Source organism: Caloenas nicobarica, chromosome 8 (genome assembly GCF_036013445.1).
Source record: "Caloenas nicobarica isolate bCalNic1 chromosome 8, bCalNic1.hap1, whole genome shotgun sequence".
Taxonomy (NCBI): Eukaryota; Metazoa; Chordata; class Aves; order Columbiformes; family Columbidae; genus Caloenas; species Caloenas nicobarica.
Genome location: NC_088252.1, coordinates 3,687,279 through 3,713,039, shown reverse-complemented (window position 1 = coordinate 3,713,039; position 25,761 = coordinate 3,687,279).

The window sequence follows — 25,761 nt, the reverse complement described above, 5'->3', positions numbered from 1 at the left end:
GGTGTTTCCAGGGATGTGAAGGTCAGTGGAGAGTTGGGTGAGGAGGGCCCTTGGGAGGTCCCACTCTGCCCATCTCCCGTGAGCAGAATGAGCTGTACCTCTTCCAAACCAGCTGCAGATCCAGCCCTCGAGGTAGGCAGGAAGCCACGGAACTGGGAGTAGCTGTTGGCAGCTGCCAAGACCTCACATTTGTGTGTTGGCGATGCAGATAGAATCTCATAAACCAGCCTCCAGCCTGCTTTACTGCTGATTTAATGATCGGAGGAAAAACTTGACTGTTTATTAAAGACATTAGACAGTAAACTTTAACAATAGACAGTAAAGGGGATTGTTTTTCCATCCTTCTGATTGTTAAAGCAACAAGATGTTGGGCTGGAGAGGGACTTGCTCCCAACTTTGGAGCTTGCCAGAGCTGTTTGCTTCATCACCCATTCTCCATCCTCCCTGGCAGAAGTCGCCTCTGCTCGGAGGCCCTGGCGGGAGCCAAGTTCTCCAGTGTGAAAGTGGCTCCTTAGGGTTGTTTCATGCTTTTTTGGCAATTTCTGCGGGTTGTGGGGTTCTCTCCTGACTTCGGCTCTTCAGTACTGGTTTGTGTGCCGAGCCAGTTGGCCTGGCTTCTCCTGGGGTCAGAGGAGAAAGACAGGACTTGTAGGATGATTCATCCTGTCTAAGGAGAGTTCAGTCAGCATCCAGAGCACTTGACTTCTCTCCACAGATCGTAGTGGGACTCTAGATGAAATATTTCGAACACTTGACATGTAGACAGGTGGAGGTAAATCTTGCTGCGGACCCTAAAACACAGTAAATGTGTCCTTCAGCATCCACCTCCTTGGGCTCCCTTGAAGAAGACAAGGGGTGATGGTTGTAAACTATAAGAGGGGAGACTCAGGCTATAGAGATGAGGAAGGAATTGTTGGCCCTGAGGGTGGTGAGAGCCTGGCCCAGGTTGGCCAGAGAGGTGGTGGCTGAACCATCCCTGGAGACATCCCAGGCCAGGCTGGACGGGGCTCTGAGCAACCTGAGCTGGTGCAGATGTCCCTGCTCATGGCAGGGGGGGCACTGGGGAGCTGGGAAGGACCCTTCAACCCAAACTATTTTCTGATGTTAAGAGCCCTGACTGCAGGCCCTGCAGCCCTGCTGAGGGGTGATGCCTTTCCTGAACCTTCCTGAGCTCTTTGGGACCTGGGGAAGCCCAAAACAAGTTCCCTGCTAGTTCAAGTCTTGGTCCTCATGAAGTTTCCTATCCAGCGTGTGCCTGGTAGATCACACAGGAGGCTTGGTGGTGCAGATGTGGGAGAAGCTTCTGCCCTCGTGCTTCAGCGAGGTGTGAAGCCCAAGTGTTTCTGGAGGCCAGTCTGGTGGGTGAGGAGGTGGTTCGTTAGGGAGCTGTTCTGTTATCCAACAGACCAGACCCCCAGTGCAAGAGCAGGGTGAGATGTGTCTTTGCCAGACTTGAGGGGAGACGGGGGACAGAAAACAAGTGTGCCCGTGCCCCAAGATGGAGAGGAGAGGGTTGATTGCTCGTGGTCTTGGCATGAAGAAGTATTTGCTTAAGCTCAGTACATTTTAGGCACTGAGCTGCTTTTCTGAGTCCTCCAAAAAGGCTGTCAAAAACATAGTTGCCGTGGGATAGGAGTGGAGATGCTGTTGTGAACCAACGAGCCTCAAGCTGCGCCAGGTGAGGTTGAGGTTGGATCTGGGGAACAATTTCTTCCCCAAAGGGCTGGGGGGCATTGGAACAGGCTGCCCAGGGCAGTGCTGGAGTCACCATCCCTGGAGGGGTTGGACAGACGGACATGAGGTTCTCAGGGACATGGGGCAGTGCCAGGGGTGGGGGAATGGGCGGACTGGATGATCTTGAGGGTCTTTTCCAACCAACATGATTCTGTGAACACCGTTCTCCAGCGCTGTCTGAGACAAAGCAATCCCTTGGCATGGTGGGCAGGGACGACACGTCAAGTCTTCCAAGGATCTGTGGCAGGGCCTGTGCTGTCCTGTCTGCAAATGATCTGGAAGGGGTAGCAGACAGAAAACAGAATTTGCAAGGGCGGAACGTTACTCAGGGCAGTGCCAAACAGAAGCTGACTGCCAAGAAGTGCAGAAGGGTTGCAACGTACCGATGGCTACGTGAAGACATGGCAGAGAAGATGTGTTCTCGGCAACTGTACGTGCAGAAGAATCACCAGTTGCGGTATCCATAGAGCAGCACAGTCTAAACGAGCTATTATCTCTCTGGAAGGAGGTAGTGGAGGCATTGTAAGCCTTTTCTGGAAATGTCAGCAGCGATCACAAAGGCAGGGGCAATGCAGAGGGAGAAATGGAGGGTAAACCAGAGCCTGTCATTAAGTGACATCTGTGGTGCACCCCGTGGTGCTGGGATGCTCTGTGTAGTCCTGGTGTCCATGTCTCAGGGTCAGGCACAAGGAAAGACATGAAGCTCCGGAGTACTTGTCGTTATAGCAGCAGGACCTCAAGGGACAGGGAGACTTTGATCTGAAGAGGGCAGAACCGAAGGGTCAAATGAGGAAGAAAAGCCGTGGGTGGCTTGGAGGAGGTGGACGTGGAGCCAGAGCTGATGCTGGGTAGAGACCCCAAAAATACATCCATGGGGGAACACTAGAAGTGGCACACCTGATGGGACCCACACGTTGTCCCCTGTCCTTGTCCTGGCCCTTCCCGTCACCCCTCCTGCTCGAGAGGGTTGCAAACCAAGTAGCAAGAAGGTGCCATTTGTGCATCGCGCTGTCACCTGCTGACAAACTTCAGCCCTAAAAGACTTTAAATGGACTCAGCCCTGGAAAATCTCCCCAGTGAAAACAACTCAGCATTTTCTGGTTGAGTCCGGTGGGCCAGAATTTAATTCCCAGTTTTAAAGGCTCCTTAAGATCATATATGTATATATAACCAAGCTTTGCAGCCTCGAAATATCTCACCAAGATGGGCAGGATGGCCGGTAAATCCGTGGGTCGGGAGAGGAGCTGGGACTGCTCCTGGTTGTGGCTGGGGTGGGCAGAAAGAGCTGGGAGCAGGCAAAGCCCTTTGCTTTTGAAAGGCCAAAATGCTGTTGATATGTTTGCATTGGTGCATAGGAGTGTGTTTGTGCATATATATTTATATACATATACACACATACTTACCTCCCTATAAGTACATGCATCAAAATACATGTATTTCCTCAGTCTGCGTCTTTCCGTAAAATTGCAAAAAATGCAGACAAAAGAATAAAATTTAAGTCCCTTATCATTGCAAAGTCATCAGAAAATAATATTACAGCCACTGGGCAATTTTTTCCTGAGCCGTGCCCACTTCAAGATCCTAATTCAGTGATTCTTTCTGTAGCTCCTTACATTGTATTATTTATAAGAAACAATATTCAGCCCTCCCTTGACAGTATTTGCAGGGCTGCAGAAAGCAGTGCAGCAGAAAGGTGGTAGAACAATTTTGGTTATGTTTCCATAGCTACCTAGCTGCTAAATGTGGTTTATTCCATTTTAAAGTCAAGCAACACACACACACACGTACCCTCTCACACGCAGGCACTCGCAAATCACCAAATGAAGTATATTCAGACTAATCCCTTCTCTGCCCATTACAGCCTAATGTTCCTGGGATTTGTATATTTAAGGGCTACTTGCTGCATAAATAAATGGCAGGGCAGCGTTCTGGCTGGATATAGCAGGGTGATAAACATATTGTTTCTTTCTTGCTCTCCTCTCCCGACGTGTGTGTTCCAGTCGGTCCCTGTAATATTATTATGGATATTTTTACCCAGGCGTTGAGCGCCGAGGAAGTCGGAGGTGGGATGGTGTCCTCTCGTGGTCAATGGCATCTCTGCAGCCTCCCTAACAGAGAAAGGAAAAAAAGGGGTGTCCTAGAACTGCATGGGTATTTTAGGGGCAAACCTCTTTGGCTGGAGCTTCCTGCTTGTGCAAATGCTTGAAAAAACAGCTCGGCAGCTTCCACCCTTACGATAGGTGCAAAGAAAAGTACTGCCCCGTGCGTGCTGTTTGCAGACTGTTGCATGTATTACATTATAGCAGGCTGGAGGCTGCTGGTTGCACTCAGTTTTCCAAGCCCATCCCTGATTTAGGCGAGTTGAAGGAAGAAGAGAATGAATCGCTGGGCTGGGAACGCTTGGTGTTATATATATAATTATTGTAATAATTATAATACCAGCTTTCTGGAGCAGAGGAGGTTCATCCTGGGGAAGCGTGCGTGTCTGGAGAGGGCTGGGTTTTATCAGAGAATCCCAGCGGTTGGGATGGTGGGCAACAGCATGGACTTGAGAATCACAGCATCCCAGGCTGGTTGGGTTGAAGGGACCTCTGGAGACCCCCCAGTGCAACCCCCCTGCTCACGCAGGGTCACCAGAGCAGATCACACAGGTCGGTCCAGGCGGGTTTGAATGTCTCAGATAAGGAGACTCCACACCCGCTCTGGGCAGCCTGGTCCAGGCTCTGGCACCTCCCAGCAAAGAAGTTTCTCCCCATGTTCCGATGGACCCTCCTGTGTTTCAGTCTGTGCCTGTTGCCCCTCACCCTGGCGTTGGGCACCACCGAACGGAGTTTGGTCCATCCTCTGACACCCACCCTGGGGATATTTGTTGGCATCAATAAGATCTTCCCACCAGCTGGAGGGGAGGGAAGGGGTGAGGATGCAGAAAAGCAGGTTTAAGGTGTTTTTCAGCCATGCCTCACCTGGGAGCCCGCAGGGGCTGCATCCCGCTCCTCCAGGGATGCTGCGTGGAGCTGGGTCGGGAAGAGGCATCTCCTCACCCCCCTGCACACCTGCTGCTCTGCCCGGCCACGACACGACTCCCGTTTACTGTCTGCGAAAAGGAAGATGAGGAGCCTGACAGTTCCCGCTGCCTCCTCGTTAGTGTTTTACATTTGCAACGCGCAGTCTGACAGCTCAGCCCTGACAGTGCCCTGGGGCGGGCAGCGCCAGCCCTGCCCCAGCCGTGCGGCTCCTTCCCAGCCCTGCTAACGAAGGATGCTAATGAAGGAGACGTGCGGCTCGGGCAGCCCATCGATCCGGAGAGAGTTGCAGGGCTGCAGCCAGCTGTAATACTGCGTACGTGGGGCTGAGCCCTCTCATGTTCTGTTTTTTCAAGCAGACGTGGGCTGTGGGATCGCTCCCTCCTGGGAAATGGGACAGGTAAAAGCGGGACAAGAAATAGCTGCGAACAGGGATGATGGGTGGAGAGTCCGTAAGAAAGTAAGGGTAAAGACATACCCAGCAGAAATCTCCTGATCACAGAATCACAGGATGTCAGGGACTGGAAGGGACCTCGCAAGCTCATCCAGTGCAATCCCCCCGCCGGAGCAGGAACACCCAGATGAGGTTACACAGAAGGTGTCCAGGCGGGTTGGAATGTCTGCAGAGAAGGAGACTCCACAACCTCCCTGGGCAGCCTGGGCCAGGCTCTGGCACCCTCACCATGAAGAAGTTTCTTCTCAAATTTAAATGGAACCTCCCATGTTCCAGTTTGCACCCATTGCCCATTTTGCTATCATTGGTTGTCCCCGAGAAGAGCCTGGCTCATGACACTCACCCTTTATATATTTATAAACATTAATGAGGTTGCCCCTCAGTCTTCTCCAAGCTCAAGAGCCCCAGCTCCCTCAGCCTTTCCTCATATGGGAGATGCTCCACTCCATCATCTTCATGGCTCTAATGATGTAGATAAAATATATGTGAGGAGGGTAACATATGGATAAGTAAATATGTGTATGAAGATGGCATTTATCTTTTGTCCGTCCATCCTGGCCTGAGCATCCAGCCTCGGTTCCCTCCCTCATCTCTGCAGTGTTATGTCCTCTGTCACCGCATGACTCCTGTGTGACAAGTGGCCTTGGTGGTGGCCTGTGTCCATCGCACACGGGCTGGGGCTGCTACAGCTGTTGCTGGGAGATGTCTCAGTCAGTGGGATTCGTTCCTCTGCTGCATCCCGACAGCCCGTGCGCCGAGGGATGCTCTGGGAAATCTGGGCCAGAGCTCTCCAGCAATCACGATTAGTGATGGTTTGTACGCCTCACCCTGCAAGAAATCTCTGTGGCATCATCAGGTTACCAGTATTTGCTGTTCCCTGTTACCTTTTTTTCTCTCGCTGTTACTGCGGAGTAGGAAGTGTGATCATGGTGATGTTCCTTTCCAAGCAGCATTCCTGTCCATGTCACTGCTAGATCACAACAAAAAGGCTCATAAGGGACAGGGAATTCTCTTCTCAAGTGAAGCCTGTTTGTCACTTTTTTTTTCATTCTGCCTAGAAAAAAACAGAATTTAATTGCTGCTGAAAATCATGTTTTATTAGCATGTGTAACCAGGTGCAAACCAAATAATTATTGTAAAACAAAAAAAAAAATCTCTGACCATCCCTCATCTGCTTGTACTACTTGTTGTTTTGCAGGTTCCTTCTGTCCCACGAGGTTGCCTGGGGTCTGTCAAGGTGCATTTGGTCACAAATGCATCCTTCTGGGTTGCCTGTGCTAACCGAGGAGTGGTGGAGAGCTCGCAGGTACCTGCAGGTGAGTTGCTGGGTTTGCGTGGAGCTCACATCTGGCCTAACCTGGTGACAAACTTGGGTGGGTTTTATTGTCCCAGCTCTGTTGTTTCCCAGGCACAGCCCCTGCTCTTGTACCAGACCCTTGTGCACCGGCAGCTCGGGTGTCCTGGCTTTGTGGGGAAGATGCTTCCACTTTTATATATGAGTTTTTTCTATAGTGCTAAGTGGTTAGAGAAGGCAGGCAAGCATTTCTGCACAGCCCCTCCTTCATCACACCTTGTCCAACCTCCCCGTAGAGCCGGCTGGTGGCAGAGACACCGTTGTCCTCCCCAGGCAGTCTTAGAGCATGAATTCACAGAATCACAGAATCATTTTGGTTGGAAAAGCCCCTCAAGATCATCGAGACCAACCATAACTCAGCCCTGGCACTGCCCCATGTCCCTGAGAACCTCATCTCCGTCTGTCCAACCCCTCCAGGGATGGTGACTCCAGCACTGCCCTGGGCAGCCTGTTCCAATGCCCCACAGCCCTTTGGGGAAGAAATTGTTCCCCAGATCCAACCTCAACCTCCCCTGGCGCAACTCGAGGCCGTTTCCTCTCATCCTGGCGCTCATTCCTTGGGAGCAGAGCTGCGATGATGTATGCATGAAAATTAAAAATTGAAACCTTATAAATAAGTACGGCCACAGCAGCCCACAACTATGTTAATTTTCTCCAAAACATGAGATCCAGTAGTGGGCCAAGAGACCCCCTCGTCGAGGCAGGTGTCCAGTTTGTGACCGAGATGCTAACGCGCTCATCGTTGTCTTGCCTCTCTGCTGCTTTCTGTCGGACCGGGAGGGGCTGGTGACAAATCGATTCCCTATGGCCACGGTGCTCTCCTGTGCCGTCATTATGTGTGATTATCAGCAATAGCAATAATCATCGTGTCAGTGTTTCCAAGGCAGGCTTTGCTGCCTTTGTACTGGCGCTCTTTCATCTCCAGCCCCGCAACAGGCAGGTGCTGGAGGTCACTGTGTTTTGCTGGCTCTTGCAGTGACAGGTATTAATCTGGAGGCTACAATATCGTCGGAGGACCATGCTCCAGGCCCTTCTCTAGTAAGAAGCAGTAGTACAGACACATGTTTTCCTGCCTTTTCTGCCCCTTTAGCCACTGGCACGGGGCAGGAGGCTTGTGGGACCTGGCAGGACCCAACTTTAGCTGTGGGAAAGGGGTTGGTGCCCTTCCCATCACCCTGGGACATGGCAGAGTTGATAGAGAAAGCAAAGACATGGCTGGGTGAAACGTTCATTCTCTTCTCCAGATTAAGGAGAACTTTTTTTTTTTTTTTAAAATCAGTTCAATGTTTTACAGCTCAAATTCAAACAGGAGCTTAAGAGCTTAAACAATGAAACAGAAGGATTTGTTGGCATAGATGGGGCATCTTCCCTCTCCCTGCCTGCTGAGCCCGTGCACAGCTCTGCTTGGTGTCAGTCTGGGGACAAAAATACCTGTTCCTCCCCATCATGAGTTGATCAGCCATAATCACGGCCTTTCTGTACTTAAAGGGGTTGATGAGAAAGATGGGGACAGACTTTTTAGCAGGGCCTGTTGCGATAGGACAAGGGGCGGTGGTTTAAACTGAAGGAGGGAGATTCAGGCTGGATGTGAGGAAGGAATTGTTGGCGCTGAGAGCGGTGAGAGCCTGGCCCAGGTTGGCCAGAGAGGTGGTGGCTGAACCATCCCTGGAGACATCCCAGGCCAGGCTGGACGGGGCTCTGAGCAACCTGAGCTGGTGCAGATGTCCCTGCTCATGGCAGGGGGGGCACTGGGGGAGCTGGGAACGTCCCTTCAACCCAAACTGTAGATTCTGTGATAATGGTTAATCCTAATAGGGTTGTGCATCTTTTCCCCTCTGCCCCAGTCTGCCCCTTCACGTGGCTTCTCCCTCTTCCCCGATGCCAACATCTGCGGGTGCTGGATGCTGGCGGGGGTCCCCGGGGCTTTTCAGGAGGTTGCAATTGTGGGACACGTTCAGAGACGGGGGAATAGCAGGCAGGGTTCAGGCATAGGGACACGGGGGACGTGGTCTCCAAAGAGCCTCCCTGTTCCAGATGGACGGCGCTGCCTGGAAATCATGGCAGGTGAGCTGCCCAGCGCTGGGAAGGCTTGTTGCTATTCAGCATCAGCTGCTGTCTGCTCCTTCGCTTGGGCGTCTCCGCATCCCAATGAAGCCTGGCTGTCCCCTGCCACCAGCTCCCTTGCTCCATCTCCTCCATTCTTGGCACCCTCTCCTCCTCCTCTTCCTCCCTCTCTCTGCACACCCAGCTCGTATCGCAGAGCGCCTTCCCAAAGCAAGAACTTCACCTCCCTCCTCGTAGTTCCTCTGAGAAGCAGCGATTGTCCAAGGAGGCGAAGGAAAGCCCGAGAGACAGATCGCGGATCAGAAAAGGCGGCTTTTTTCTGCCCACTGCGATGTGTCTAATGGAAATGCAACTGCCCCCAGGTTATTATTATCAGGGCAGAGAACAGAGTGCGTCTGAAGCCTGGATGAATAAAAAAAAAGGCAGAAGTGAGGATGCTGCTCCATTTGGGGAAGGGAGACTCCTCCCAGGCTCTTGGACCAGATCCCCAGCTGGTGTAAATAAAAAAGCGCTAGACCGGTTTACTCTAGCTGCAGCTGCTGGAAAATACGTTTTCCAAAGCATTTTCTTGCCCAGCTTATTTTTTTCTTTTTCTATCTTCCTTCAGCTTAAAACGTCATCGCTAAAATCTAGACGTGCAGCCTGTGCCACCTTGTCCCTTGCAGCCGGGCTGGGGGGGCAGCCACCACCCAGTGCTCCCAGTCTCCTTCCCGCGAAGATTGTTGGGCCCGCCGTGCCCGCCTGAGCTGGCAGGAGGAACATCATCTCAAAGGACGGCTCTGGAGCTGGGAAACGCGTCTCTGCCGACGTCCCCGCTTCGGTGTGGCGGCGCGGCGCTGGGGACGGTCACACCGGCCGGAGGACACGGACCGGGGCTGAGCATCCTCCAGCATCCCTGGTGGGTGAGATTGTCTTTAAAGCCGCCTTCCTCAAAATGAGCCATCTGGGCTGTTTTCACTCTGAATGATAAACACTTAAGGGTCACTTGCTTGCTTTCATCTCCCCCGGCTCCTATTCATCTGAGCCGTGCATCTTATTAATTATATCCCTTTTATTCTTGTCCATGCCAACACAGGGGTATCGTTAACTGCTATTGCTTTCTCTTCTTATTATTTGTATGCTCTCAGTCACCAGCCCCTAATATTCTGTACCACGAGAGTACACTTTCCTGATCACCTTCCTTCATTAAGAAAACTTAATTTCAGCGCTGACGGGAAATGAATTAGATTAAAGAAAATAAACCACCCTAAAACAACCATAAGGTTTCTTGTTGGATTAAATATTAAAATTAATAATCCAGTGCTGCATTCAGCTCTGTATTTATGTTAATATTTAATTCAATAAAAGCCCATGTTTCAGAACACTTTCCCATTCGTTTAAAGCTACAGCTGAAATTGCGATTTCCGCATAAAGTAGAACAACGCGCAGCTAACGGTTTCACGGTAATGAGGAGGAATGGCAGCTCAGAAATCCTCTACCTGGTAGGGAGGGGAGGCTGGAGCGGCGGGAATGGCAAGGTCTATGGAGGAACGCCATTCTTGCATTGGGAGATACTGCAAAAGCCCTTTACTTTCCCAGAAAAAAAAACCCCAAATAATTATATCGCTTGATATCACACAAAGGAAAAACGTGGAGCGCGTAGAAGTGATCAGTAAAACTTAAATGCTTTGCCGGTGGAGTTACAAGTGAGTTTTCTGAAATTTAGATACATACCCAAACTTCCTTGAACCTTTTGGGGCCTAATTAAATTTGAGGGGATTTATAAAAAAACCTGCATGGAAGATAATACTTTTTTCTATGAAGAAACTGCTTAATAAAACAGATTATGTGTAAAATAGAAATATGGGCCTTGCGAAGGAAGAGTGAAAAGACACTAATGAGCAGAGTCTGAGTGTTAATGAATCGTATTAGCATGCCATTACCTGCAGATATTATAAATAGACCAACTAGTTTTAGGTTTCTTTTTTCTCCAAAGAACCTTATGTGGTATCTGAAGGTGGCTTGATGCCATTTGTCCTGTTTTGTAGGAGAAACTGTAGCAGAAGTGCATCACTCGCGTTCGTTCCTCAAGCTGACGGTGGAGGTGGAGATGAAAACATTGGGGTTTTTGGTTTTATATGGTACAAGGAACGAGTGCCAGGACGAGAGGAAACGGCCTCAAGTTGCGCCAGGGGAGGCTGAGGTTGGATCTTGTTGATCTGTGGTTTAAAAGATGGCAAAGCGTCTCCCTCCTCCATCCCCATGTCATCTTCAGCCTGTGCAGGGAAAACCAGCAGTGATTTAATTTTTGTTTCCTTGCTCGTTCGACTGGGAGAGATGGGCTGATTTAATGGTGACATCAGTAAATATGTGTTCGTGGCTGTCTTTGTCACCTCAGGCTGTTGCTGTGGGGAAGGAGATGACAGCATTTCATCTGGGCTTAACCCAAAGAGACCGACTTTGGGGACAAAAGTGTAAAGGAGAGAAGATGCCAGCATTGGGGAAGGCCAAGCAGGGCTTGGAGGCTGCACCACTTCACCCAGGAGCACTCATCCTTCTTCTTATTTACAGCAAAACTCCCCATCGCACTGATGGACACCTTCAATAATATTCTGGGGAAAGAACGAGGCGCTACTAATAATCGCAAAAGATGTCAAGGGGGAAGAACTGATGCGTTTAAACATACGGGCTGGGATTCCTCTCACCTCACCAATCACATAAAAATGAGGTGCGTGCTCATTTCAGCTCTCTCTGTAGTCCATGCAGGAGCAAGGTCCTTCCAGAAGACCATTTGTCCCATCCCAAAGGGGTATCCATGACAGACGGGTTCAGTCAGAGAGAGCACAGACAACTTTTAGACTGAACACTGACTTTTAGTTGGTGCCGTTAGCAGAGACCAGCCCTCATCCCTCCTGGAGAAAAGCACAAATAACTATAATTTCACAAAATTTCTGCGAGCGAGTCTTCATTTTCTTAAACAGCCCTGGCTGTCAGGAATAGCCGATGCATTTGAAGAAGAGGGGTGGTGGTTGTAAAATGTGAAGAAGCAGCTGCTGACAGAGCAATTGCATTTTCTGATGTCCCTCATCGGCTTCAGAGCCCACGTCCGGACCTTGGAGTTGCCCTGCCCAGCCCTAGACTTGCTGAAAGCCATGGGGACTTTGCCTCTCGCATCCCCAAATAACGTCGGCAAAAGGATTCACGGGTTGAAAAACGTGGGTATCGCACCCCCAAAGCGGAGGGCAGGAGCAGAAAAGAAGAAAGTATTTTCTTTGTCTGTTTGCCCGATGAGTTACTGTAGCTTTGCGCCACTGTCTGGGTTTGTCGTGGGTCTTTTTTTCCCCTTTTTCTTTTCTGGAGGAGGGTGTGAGTGTGTCTTACATTTGCTTTGGAGGCACCTGGATTAACAGTGGCTTGCAGAGCCCGGCGGTGGCGGGGCAGCAGGAGCAGCCCCTGTTTTGGGCTGGACTCATCGCTCATGCTGGGCCGGGATGAAAGCATCGCTGCTTTTGCGGGGTGCATGTTCCTCCGGGTTGGGGATCCTCCTCGCAAGTTTTGCAATTTTTTTCCCTCTGTTTGTGAACAGATCGGGGGGGCGGGAAAAAAGGCACAGATGACAATGTTTTGCTTTCTTTTGCCGCTGGAAGCAAGGAGGGGCAGCTTTGCTTTAGCAGGCATGTCTCTGCAGGCTCCCGGCAGGTTGTCACCCGTGATGGCCGTCCTAGGGAGCGGGAGGGCTGCAACTCTGCGTGCTGGGGGAGAAAGCTTCATCCTCTGCTTTTATTTCATATACAGCTTTGGAAAGCCTCCCCTGTAATCACAGCCCTTGTCCCGCTCTCAGGTATTGCCCCGAGGGCAGCTGCAGAGCTGAGTCCTGCAAGGTGGAGCGAGCTTGGGGCTCTGGAGCTCTCCCAGCTCATCGTGCAACATCTTTAAATGTGTTTTATTTTGGCATCCAGGCTGCCGGTGAGATCCGCCGTGCCAGGACACACAGATACCTGCATACGGACACTCCTGCTCGCGGTCGTCTATCCGTCTGTCCCCGGGTGAGTACCAGCCTGGGCAGAGCTGTTTGCGTTTCGCCTGCCGCTGCACAGTCACAGCATCTGTATCCCAGAACACCTAAAAAACCCACTTAGAGTCCTAAAAATCCCCTTTATTTGGTTCAGAGCAAGCAGCATCCTCTCTCCCACAAAGCAAGATGTAGCAGAATTGCAAATGTCCAAGCCTACGAGGATTTTGCTACGCATTCAGCAGCCCTGCATAGTCCTTTTTTTTTTTTTTTTTTTTTTTTCCACCTTAGGGGTTTAGACTGCACAGCAAGTCCAGTAATGAACTGTTACTCTGGAAAATAAGACTTTCATTAGGTTAGGATTCTGCCAGGGTATTTGCGTTGCTTTATAATGAACCATGATATTGTGCAAAGCCCCGGCGTGGAGCGGAGCGCTGCTTATCTCGCCGCTATCGTTTACCCACTGATCACCATCACATCGTCAGCCGGAGGATGCAGGGGGACGGTGCGGGGCCGTGATAAGGTTTCTGGAATCTTTTTTGGGGCTTTGAATCCAAGCATGGGTCAAACGGTGGTTTTAACTGTTGATCGTAACCCTCCCTTCTCGTTACCGATGTCCTATAAACAAATGCTGATTTTCTTTTTTTCTTTTCATTTTGAGATGTTCATTATTCATCCCTAGCAGGTACTGAAATTGCAGCGCGTGTCTCTTCTGCTGTGAAAACATTAATAACCACTTTGGCTAAGCACAGAAAAGATCATTTATTTTACAAATACACAGAAAATTCAGGCCGGCTGGGATTAAAGCACAGCGTTCCTTTGTAGGTGAGGGTTTCAGGGCACATTTTACCACGCAAAAGAATTAAGTTTTACGCAGATCTGTGCTTCCACAAGCCGGGCTGCTCACCCACCAGCCACTACCTTAAGCCACGGGGCTGGTAGAGTGCAACATGCAGAGATGTACAAGGCATCAGCATTGGGGCTGGGAGCTATGTCTGCCCTATTTAAGGGTCTTGAGCAGAATCCGTGTCGGGCTGATGCTTTTTTCCTGCATCTCCCCTTCCCCGTGCATGTACCAACAGGTTGGGTCCTGATTTTGGGACCGCAGTGTTGCCCCCCCCATCCCTCCACCAGCCTTCGGATGCTCCTCCCCTCCATCAAGGACAAGGAGCAGTAAATCCCAGCAGCCTCCTAAAAACCCATTTTAATTAAAAAACAACCAACATGACAGGAGCTTTAAAGAACACAAAAGAAAACAGCTGTGGAGCTCCTCTCTGCACCTCCCCTCTTTGCCTCCCCCCTCTCTGCTGTGCTTTCCGGAGCAATTTTCATTTAAAGCTGTTTTGATTTGATCAGCTCTGGACGCCATCAGTGGTTTTCAGTGCAGGCCTGGATGGACGAGGTGACAGCTGGAATTTGGGCACCAAGGAGGAAGAGGAGGGTCTGAGGGGCCTTTGATGGCTCCCAGGAGTTGGGGGCTGCAGCCCAGCCCAGTGCAAGGACTCAGGGAGTTGGTGTCTTGGTGTCCAGCTGGAGATGTGACATGCTGCTGGTCCCACAGGGCAGGGGGTCTCCTTTGGAGATGGCCCAGCCATCAAAACGGAGCCCAAGATGGTCCTGGCTTGGCTGGTCCATCCAACCTTGGGCCAGTTTCTGGTGTATTTAAGCCTGGTTTTGCTGGGAGCTGGATGGCTTCCCAACCTGGCAGTGGCCTCTCTGGCAGTGGTGGCAAACCAGTGACACAGATGTGCCTTGGTGCAGAAATGCACAGGTGCCACCATGGCTGCTCCATCCAGGCTGAGCTGCTGAAGGCCGAAATCTGCAGTGAGTGACCTTTTTTTAGCCTGTTTTACTTAAAATGTCTTTGATGAGACCACCACTCACAGCGTCAGTCCAGAGCTGGGGATGTCCAACCATCTCATCTTTCTAGGGGGTGTGAAGATCCCTCAGGACCACTGAGCTGGGCTGGACCAGACACTTCAGCTAAAGTTGTTTCCAAACTCCATTGCTAATATTAACATACAATTTGAAATAAAACATAATTTGAGGGTGGTAAAATACCAGAATGGGTTGGGCAGATGGGTGGTGGGTGCCCCATCCCTGGAGACATCCCAGACCAGGCTGGACGGGGCTCTGAGCAACCTGAGCTGGTGCAGATGTCCCTGCTCATGGCAGGGGGGGCACTGGGGGAGCTGGGAGCGTCCCTTCAACCCAAACCATCCTGCGATTCTATGATGTGGCAGTAGTGATTAACATGTACGTACTGATTTTTTTAGGAAATTGGTTGAGAGGAAGGAGCCCCTACAGCACCTTGAAGAGGGTAAGATGATGCTGTGGCCTTTCTTTGATCTGATCACCTCGTCCCCACCCCGTGTGTCCAGCATCTCAGGCTTAAATTCAGCTGCCAAGCCGATACCATGAAAGCAAGAGCAAGGCCAAACTCTTCCCACCGAGGCTGTTCATGTTTTGCATTTTGCAAATGTAAGGTACTCGCCGGTACAGGCCTTCCAATTAGAGCTGGACAAATGAAAAATTTCTCAGTTCCTTGCCCAATCCTCCATAAAAAAATCCAAAGAAGAAATGGTTTGGATCAATGCAAAGTACAGACCCAAAATAAACCCTTCTCCTCCCCACCCCGATTAATTTTAGATCAAATGAAATGTTTTATTCCATTTCAGACTGAAATGTCATTTCAGAACATTATCTAGAATAATATTCCTTTTTAAAAAGTAGCAGAACAAAAAAGTTCAACTTTTAAAACTTTATTTTCACCCCCGTGTGGGTGTAGGAATGAATTTGTTTTCTAGTGAAGATAAATATGGTTTTCGAATCTTTTTGGTGAGCACCCCATGTCAGTGTAAGCTCCCAGGAGAAGGGGGGTGACCTTGCTAGAGCTGGTCAAAGTGAAGGTGATTTTGGCCAAAATCATCTTTATTGCCCAAGATCTTCTTTCTACTTCTCCCCTGACTGGTCTTTAATCAACTATTTAAAACTAAGTAAAACTTTAATCGCTTTTTAAATCCTTAGGACTTAAAAAAAATTGAACAAGACAGGAGAAGACACCACGTCGGTGGCCATGGACGTGGAGAGGTGGGTCTGGGAGAGTGGGAAGAGGGAGGTTTTGGGCAAGGGGCAATAAATGGATGGATTTTCACTGGGGCTACAACCCGCATCGCAGGCAGATCTGGAGGCAGGGCTCCAAAGGGATTAGCAAAGATTTATTTTTTCTTTTTCTGGAGCGAGATGAAAGTGGGGAGGGGAAGGGAGAGATGAGCACGGAGTCCTGCAGAAAGGAACTCATTATTTTTTATCTTTTCCAATGACCTTGTTTGTTTTATTCCGACTTGAAAGCAGTTTCTTTCCTTGTGAAAGTCTGGAGATATCTGGAGACTGGGGCCAGTGAGAAATGGGGGGAAAAAAAGGAGCGAGGTGAAGAGAAGAAACATGGAAAAGAAACAGAATAAATGTAAACTGGAAAATGTTCTGCTCGGTGATGTTCCTCCAAGGAGAAACACCCGTCTGGTGGGGGTCAGGTCTCTGCTCCCCAGGAACAAGCGCCAGGACCAGAGGAAACGGCCTCAAGTTGCGCCAGGGGAGGTTGAGGTTGGATCTGGGGAACAATTTCTTCCCCAAAGGGCTGTGGGGCATTGGAACAGGCTGCCCAGGGCAGTGCTGGAGTCACCATCCCTGGAGGGGTTGGACAGACGGAGATGAGGTTCTCAGGGACATGGGGCAGGGCCAGGGCTGGGGGAACGGGTGGACTCGAGTTTGGGGGGCTTTTCCAACCAAAGTGATTCTGTGACGTTGTGATTCTATGTAAAACCAGCCCATGTGGGGAGCAGAGGCATCACCTCCGTGACTCCCCTGGTCCTCACCCTGTGCATCTCCTAAAGGAGTTGCTTCAGAGCCATTATGAGAGGGATTTTATTTGGGTTTTTTTTCCCCCCTCTGTAATTGGCTTTGATTCAGCCTGGGGAGCAATGGAAGCTCATTAACACGCAGACTCTTCCCTTCTTTGCTGACATGGGCAGCTGAAAGGTGGAGGTTGCCGCTGGGGATTCACGTTGCTCAGAGTTTTAATTTTGCCTTGCAGCACCCCAGTAATTTGAGTTTTCTTCCTATTTTTTACCCTTAAGCACCCTGTTCTCCAACTGGCTTCTGCACGTGGTCTCTGGAAGAAGGTGGCCACATCCCGGAGTTGACCATCCTGCAGCCGCAAGCCATGGTGCAAGGGACCACCAGGAGATCTTGTGAGTGACCCCAACCCGTTCTGCCTCTGTGGGGTGAGAAGAGCCCCCCAAACCCTTGAGAGATGCCCCATGACCCTGATAACCCCCCACGGTCCCCATAACTTCCATAGGCTCCGCGCCAGGACGGTGCACGTATCCATGGCCACCTTCGCCACCCTTGAATTGCAAAGACTCAGTGGCCTCTTTGCATTAAATTGGTGGAATTTAACCTCTAACTGCTGTTAAAAAATAAAACCTAAAACGCATGTTTCCCAAAGATGCAAGGACAGAAAACCCAACCCTTGCTTCCAGTCGGTGGCTCGGGTTGATCTTCTCGTGGTTACTCATAAATACTTATGAAAATGCTTCAAGTGCTCAATTTGCATAGCCGTAAAGTCTCACAAATAATTCTAGGTACCAGCGTTTAATTAGGTGACCTATACCGTGGAGGAATTTTCACCTCATTTACGGGGATCAGAGTCCTTCTGAATGGAGACTGGGGTATTAAGTGGCCACCAAGTTGCTGTCAGAGCAGCTGTAGAGAAGAGAGGGATGTGGACCCAACCCAAATGCTTACCTGCACCTTCTTATCAATACTAGCACTAAGCAAGGATAATTTAACTTAAATACAATTTTTATTAATAGTATTGGGAGCTGCATTTGAGTCCCAGAGGAGCCCATTTAGGGCAACATTTCCCAGTGATGTTGAGGTGCGTGGCCCCTGGTATGTGCTGAAAACTCTGTTCCGGACCCTGTTAATTGTAATTAATGGGCTTGCAAAGAGGACACAGTGCAAATGCAAGGTAGGCATGCATGGGAAAACTCGGATAAACTAAGGGGTTTCAGGCTGGCTCTGATAAGCCATGAGTTCAGTGGGAAGGCTCCTTCTTTAGATGTAGCCCTTGGACTTCAAAGGGAATTAAAAAAAATATATCTTTTTTTTTTTTAACCCGCCGCACTGAGCTGCATCTGAAGAGGAGCGAGTAATGGTTGTACAATAGGGAGCAAAGGGAGAGGGAAGAGAAAAAGGAAATGAAAAGGTCTTTGTAGTAACTGAACTTCAGCGGGAGACTTCGCAGCTCCTGTGAGCATTGCACGGAACCGCGCGGGGGCAAAGCCCGACCCCACTGCCCACAAATACAACCCTGGACAGGAGAAAACACCTTTTTATTTCCAGGGGATAACCCTCCCAAGGGGTTTCTCCCCTTCCCAAAGCATCCCAGGTCCCCTCTTGGTGGGGGATTCGCTGCCCCCATCCAGCATCACTGTCTGTGTGTTAGTATGAGGCAGCAAGGGTATTAGAAATAATTTATTCTCTGGGCAGGGAGGAGAGGAAGAGAGAGCGAGCTTTTAATTAAAATGATATCTCACAGATCAAATAAATACGAATAAGATGCCAAAAACAACTGTATGAATCCCAAACATTCTCTTGTGTTTTAATTATTTGTGTTGATAAAACAAGAGCGAAGGCATTTTACTCTGCTCGGAGGGTGAGGAGGCAAAAGGTTACGCTGGCATTTTTTATGTTCTTTTCAAAGAACAAATGTTTCAGAAGCACACATCTGACAAACTATAATTCATATCAGGAATTAAATTGGAATTTAGAGAACAATTGTTAATATTTCAAAGTAATTGTTTAAGAAATTATCATTTTGGTATCTGCCTCAAAAATAATTACCCACCACTAATTTTTCTTTTTCAAAGGCTGCTATTTGCTGGAATAGGGGGAAGATGAGGAGTTTTTGCTGTGGGCTATTTATGTAGTTCAAATGAGGAGATAAATAGGAAGGGACTTTTCATGTTCCTAGGCAAATGAGTCTGACTAATGTACAGCTTCAAGCTCCAAAGTGGGAATTTTTTAATGGATGAGCTTTGCGAGTTACAGCAGGCAAGTGAAAAATCAAGACCTGTGCATGTTAATTAGAAATGGGACCCCAAATAAAACCCTCGAAATCCTGCCCGCCCAGCGAGGGGTGACTCCCAGGAATAAATTTCTCCTTTTGCATTTGAAAGTGAGGAAAAAAAAAGGATCTTCAGCATCATCTCGTGCATCCCGCAGCCTCGGGGTGGGGTTATCCAGACCCTGGAGCATCCTCAAAGGACAGAGAGAAACTGCAGTGCTGACAGCACCAGGAAAGGTCCAGAAAACAGCAGATTCAAGGAACTGCTGCTGACTTCTGTGCTCAGGAAATTGCAAAGGGAACCCGCTTCTGCGAAAATACAGTTTGAAATGCAAAAGGAGAAATTATTTCCTGGGTTCTCTGAAATTTTTCTGCAAAATTATTAATCCGCCTTAGCTAGGAATAGTTCTCAAATGCATGTTGAAACAGCTCGCTTACTGACACGCGCTCTTTTTTAACCACGAGGTTTTTTCTCTAAGCGGTGCTGATGTCGATGGTCGTTTTTATAACGCACAGGGAGACGCGGCGTTTTTAACGCCACCTTCTAGGAAAGGCTATTTCTTCACCAAAAAAAACCCCACCCCGAAACGAACGTTTCTTGAGCTGAACTGTCGCCTCAATGTCAAGATACCCTCTGGCATCCCCAGACACTACCTGGGCCCCCAGTAAACCTGCCCGGTTGGCCACTGGGGTGTTTTCCCCTGCAGGTTGGTTCCTGCGCCCTGTGAAGGAATAAATAACGCCACTAAATCCATCCAGCAGCATCCTGGGGGACGATGCGATGGCTCTTGGGTTGTTAAAGCATCTTCCACCCCCTCCATGCTCTTCCCTTTCATCTCAAGGACTCCAGACTCCGGAGAAGCCGCTGGTCTGGAGGCTAATGAGGAATTCACTTGACCTTTGCAGACGCTGTGATTAAAGATTACCAGAGAGCGTGAGGGAAGAAAATAATAAAAAAAAACCACAACAAACTCCTTTTGGCTTTGTCCTCCCAGCTTGTTGTAAGGGTCCCAATTACGAAGCAGATCACAGGGGCAGTGTTGGAAGACATTGGTATCAGCAAATTAGCAGGCGGCAGCGGTAATTAAGGCGGATTTGTGTGCTTGGGGTTGTCACTGTGCGCGGTGCTCCGGTTCCCGGTCCCTTTGCACGCCCGCGGTTTGGGATCCTCCTGTGCCAAGCTGCGGCTCGTGCCGTACACGCCGTGCTTTTGAAATAATCGCCGTGTTCTAGGAATTCATTGCAGGCGAAGGACAAAACACAGGCAAAATAGTGATGGTTTGTGCTGCTGCAGCCCGGAGAGGTATTGGTAAAACATCTGAGCATGGGCAGGAAAAATTGTAGAGGAAAATGTTCTTTTTCCCCCACGGAAAAGGGAGGATGATGGATTTATACCCTCCCAGGCCTCCTGCTCTTGCAAGGTAGGTCTTTGGTAGCTCCTGCTACATGGGAGAGCTTGGAAAATGTGAGGGATCAATAAGCACGTTGCCGGAGGAGCAGCGTGGTCCTTGCGTGCCCGTTCGGTGGCTCGGGAGCAGGATTTGCAGCCCTTCCCTTGGGAAGCCAATTTGTAGCACAACAGATGTCTCTGCCAGGAAGCTTCCCCCTGGTATTAAGCCAATATCTTCCTGTTCTTAATTTAAGCCTATACTACTTGTTTTGCATCTGTGTAGGGGCATTAAAAAGGAAAAAAAAAAAAAAAATCTCCTTTTCATGCTGTTTATCATCTGTAAATATCAGAGCTAACAACCCAGTTTGCTTTGCTCTTTGCAGCGTGCCTCATAAATCATCGGCAGGCTGTTGGGATCGTTTCGGAGCTCGTCCCCATCCGTGATCCACGTGGAGCAGATCTGAATCGGTTGTCTTAACCCCGAGGCTAAAGAAAGAGTGAAACAGTGATCCTTGGGTCTCCTGCAACACATTTATTTCACAAAGGCTAAAAACTGGATTTTTTTTCTTCAGCACAATGACCTTTCACACTGATTTTGCAGCAACACAAACACCCCATGAGACACGACCTAGGAGCATGCCTTAGAGTAACGACATAACCTTTGGCCTGAAGTTCTCGCTTTCTTCTTTTTATTCCTTAAAGCCTTTATAATAAATTAATTCATTGTTCTAGACCCCAAAATGACCCAACAAACCTGCGAGCATTCAGAGCATCTCCAGGAGTTTGGACAGAGCTGGTACCCGAGGCTGAGCAGGTGAAAATGTTGATTCAGTGTGGGACATCCCAGCACCCAGGATGCTTTATCTGCAGGTATGTTCCCAAAGGCTCGTGGTAAACCACGGTTTTTGTTTTTTTAGTAAATGCATCACCAGAGCTGCTTTGGCCGAGGAAGGATTACTGGGGAGCACGGTCAGAGGAAGGGATGCAGGGAACAACTTTTTCCCCTCTTGGGAAACCTATTTACTTGCACCGAGGAGAACTTAAAAGCGAGACGTGTGTTATTCTGTGTTTGCAATACCACCGGTCCCACGGGACTCTCCGGGCAGCAAGGGAGGTGTCAATATATAATATTTTTGCTGCTCATGAGGGAAGCGCTCTAATTAGAGAAAAAATATTTGATCTCTGTAGGCTTTTGGTGAAATATCTTCGAAAGGCAGCAGATGTTGCTGAAGTTATTTCATTCAACTGTTTTGCCCCTTTTTTCTTCCCTTGTATGAGGCACATTGAATTAAAATTTGATAAACAGCTCATAGCAGTTTATTGGGGGGTACCAAACACTTGCTTTAAATCAAAGTATATGCACCAACATCCCTGTGCTTTACTTTTGAAAGCCACAAGTTACCTAGAACCTCCAGCTCACCTGGGGAGCTACTAAAGACTCCCCAAAATTATGTCGTAGCACAACCAGCACATATTTCTCCACCGCGTCTGGTGTCACCTTGGTGGGCACAGCATCCAGATGATGTCCCCTCCGCGTGGTCCTGCCTTGCCCAGGAATTTGCCTTCTCTGATGAGCCAGAAACCTGCAAATCTGGCTCCTCAGCCCCAAAATAAAATGTGTATAATACAGGATTACCTGAAAGACTTTCCAGAAGGTCTCGTGGTGGCATCTGACTTCTCCTGAGCGGGTAAATGAGGCATGTATGGTGGTCCACAGCAAAGGGTGGGTAGAAGACAACAAAACCAAAAGATATTGCATCCCTGTGTGAAATTTTGCCTTTAATGTCCAGAAACAAAGGGGATTTTTCCCCCAGAGAAGGGGTGCTGTTCTCGAACCCCATCAGACCACGTCCTAAACACCATCGGGGTGTCCCGCAAGCACGGGCGGCTCCATTCAAACCGGGAATAATCACAGACTTTTCTCCTTGAAATGTCCTTGTCCAGGAGCCTGCAGAGAACCGGCTGAACATCAAACGCTGCCTCGAATCAGAAATGCCGTCGCTTGGGTTGCGGAGTCAAACCGAGAGCCTGGATGAGTCGTGTCACCCCAAAAAAGGACCACACTGAACCCCACGGGACAGGTCGGTTAATTATGTTGAGGGAGTCAATACATCGATCGGTTTATCAAATGATAAACAGGGTTTCTGCTTTCATCAGCGCTGTGAATATTAATTGATTTGACAGGCTGAAGCTTGGTAAAACAAGTAGAAGGGGCATCGGGGCATCACTGTATTAATTAGCCATGTTGAAGCTGCTTTTAGCTGCTTCCGAAGTTTAATCAATATGCTACATTTGAGTCCCAAAAGGCTTCTGAAAACAGCCTTTGAAATCCTTTAAATTGTTGCCTCTGTGAGGTTTTAGACTCCTGGCATATTCTTTTTCTGCTGTTTTTCCTTTTTTTTTTTGTCCCTCCTGAAATCAATAGTGACCCGTAAGGACTGGTAGGGGCGGGCTTTCTTATTTGTATCGCAAATTTGCATTCACTAGGAATAGAAATAAAATTAAAAAGAGCTTCTGTTTTAATACAATAATAGTAATAATCCTGGACATTAATGAGCTGCGCTCTGCCTTCCAGTTTCTATATGCAGTAAATTACCTCCGTAGACTTAATCTGAAGTGAATGGGCACGGCACCATTTAAATCACATTTTCCTGAGCCCTCGCATACTGTTCTGACTTTGATTTAATGCAAAGTTAAGGTTTGAGCTTGTGAAGATGTTTTACTGAGAGGGAGGGAGGAGAAGGTGGAGCTGAACATCAAGGTGGGAATGGAAGTGTGGAGAGAAGGGGATGGAGGGACCGTGGCCACAGGATGGGGTGGGGAAGGCAGAGGATGCTCAGTCTTGACATCTCAGGAGGAGAAAGAAAAGCAACTGGAGGAGACAATGGGAACACGGGGTGGAAGACGTGAAAGCAGAGATGAAGGAAAATGGTCTGGAGCACAAGTGCGATGGGAGCGGCCGAGGGAGCTGGGGGTTCAGCTGGAGAACAGGAGCTGAGGGGAGACCTTCTGATCTCTGACCTGCCTGAAAGGAGCTTGGAGCCAGGGGGGGTCGGGCTCTGCTCCCCAGGAACAAGCGCCAGGAGCAGAGGAAACGGCCTCAAGTTGCGCCAGGGGAGGTTGAGGTTGGATCTGGGGAACAATTTCTTCCCCAAAGGGCTGTGGGGCATTGGAACAGGCTGCCCAGGGCAGTGCTGGAGTCACCATCCCTGGAGGGGTTGGACAGACGGAGATGAGGTTCTCAGGGACATGGGGCAGTGCCAGGGCTGGGTTATGGTTGGTCTTGATGATCTTGAGAGTCTTTTCCAACCAAAATGGTTCTGTGATTCTGTGAATTCATGCTCTAAGACTGCCCGGGAGGACACGGTGTCTCTGCCACCAGCCAGCTCTACGGGGAGGTTGGACAAGGTGTGACGAAGGAGGGGCCGTGCAGAAATGCTTACCTGCCTTCCCGCAGCCTTTTTGATGGCTTCGTGATGAACTCGGTGCTCGCCCAAGAGCCCGGCCGGCTCTGGGACACCTCCCCTCCCAGGGGACACAAGGGCTCAAGTCTTTGGTGTCCTCTGGCCACCGATCCAGAGACCAGCAAGAAATTTCCTGAATCCCTGAGTTTCTGACCTCACAATTTGTCACAGCATTCTGCTGTTTCGACTTCTCATCCCTTTCCAAGACACCCTTCCCCAGCCGTGCCCGTAGCAGGTTTGCCAGCACGTTTCCCCACCGGTGCCTTCAGCAATTCTGCTTGTGTTGTCACCGCTGCAGATGTCACCCCCGCGCAGGCGACATGGGGACACTGACGGTGCTCCGAACAGTACTCGGGGCCCCAGCATAATTAAAGCAATTATAGAGCCGGGCCCTGAGCTGTGATTTCTGACGCACACATCTGCCACGCGGACTCCATCACCCTTGTTAATAATGGAAGATGCCCCAGTCTCTCCGGGGGCAACGCTCTTTGCTACGGGCAAGGTACTAAATCACATTTGAAGTTTCTAGGCCAAAATAATACTTTTTTTTTTTTTTTTTTTTTTAGGAATAAAGTTCCCCAAAAGCGTGAGGCAAATTTCCAGGCCTGATTAACTTGCTTCAGCTGGTGATGGGTAGAAAAGGAGGCACCTTGCAGCTGGATCATCCCATAGCGATGGTGTAGAAGCGATTAGATGAATTAGAGAAAAAATAAGGCTGAAAGGGACCCAAGAGTTGTGTGCGCCACCCCACTCCAAGTCGGAGTTAACTCATCACCACCAACACAGAGCCCCAGGAACGGGAGAACATCTCAGCAACGTCCCTGGAAGCACCGGTCATTTCTCAGGTCTTTGGATCACCTGCTACCAACCAGCCCCAAATTCCCCGCGACCCTCGGAGCCACGAGGCACGAAACCCTTTCACCGGTGGCATTTTGGAAGCGTAGGTTGGTCGGCACGTGGTGAGGACACCTCTGCTGCCTGTTGTCCCCTCTCTGGCCTGAGGGGACTCTGGGGACATCGAGGCCTGTGGGTTCAGATGTCTCCGTGTTCATTCCTTCTCTCTACACCTTCAGCCAAAGGATGTGGCTGCAACATCCATGTTTTAAGACACATCTTGGGCTCATCCTCAATACTCCCAGGACAAAAAGACAAGAGGCGTCAGAGCTGGGCAGAAAGGCACTGAGCAAGAGGAGGGAATGAAAATGCACGTTCTGTAGCCAAGTGAGCCCCGTGCCGAAGGCTGGAGGAAATAAAAACAGATCACTGTGATTCCTGCCTTGTAGGAAAGACTGGATGGTCAGGGGACCATGGCACGGGCACAAATGGAGAAGATGATATTTGAGAAGGAAGCACCAAGGGAAAAGTCACCCTGTGTGGGTGGGAGACCAAAATGATGCTGATGGCTTAAAGAGCAACGTCACCTAAGCCTGTCCCCGTGATTTTCCTCTGAAGACTCTTGAAGAGTTTGCTGGTCGCCTCGTTCTCGGACCACAAAACAAAGCCACTTGATGTGTGGGACACGGGTAAAAGAGGCTGCAGGACAGCATGGACAGCGTGAAGAAATGGGTCCCTGCAGAGGAGAATGACCCAAGGGCTTCAAAGCCAGTTTGGAAACAAGCCCCGTTCATGTCTCCATCACTCCTGGTTCCAGGGGACCAGAGTGTGCGTCACCCTTTATGACAATCAATACTTGCGATTTGCCCAGCAAAAGAGCTGCAAAATCTGTCCCTTGCATGGTTTTATTTTAGGGAAACCAGGAGTGGTGTCAGAGGAAAGCCTGGTGAATATAATATATATATAAAACCAGTGTATACATTTATATACGCTCACCTGCGTGTGCATTGCTGCAGTGGGAGCTGTGCTGGAAACCCACCTCCTCTGTGGGGTTAGTCCTGATAATCCACCTCCTCCGGGGGAAGAAACTTTCCTAGAGAGAAATAATACACCCCTCATGTCATTGTTAGCTTTAAAATCATAAAGGAAACCCTCCGTCGGCACTGCCGCAATTACCTTCCCATTTCCCTGCTTCACCTCATTAAAAGGAAAATGTTACAATTAAGGCGCGGACGGGAGGAACAGATTAATGTTCTGTTCCTAATGCATTGATGAATCGGCACTTGGTCAAGGGGTTTAAAAATGTTAAACCCTTCTCAAGAG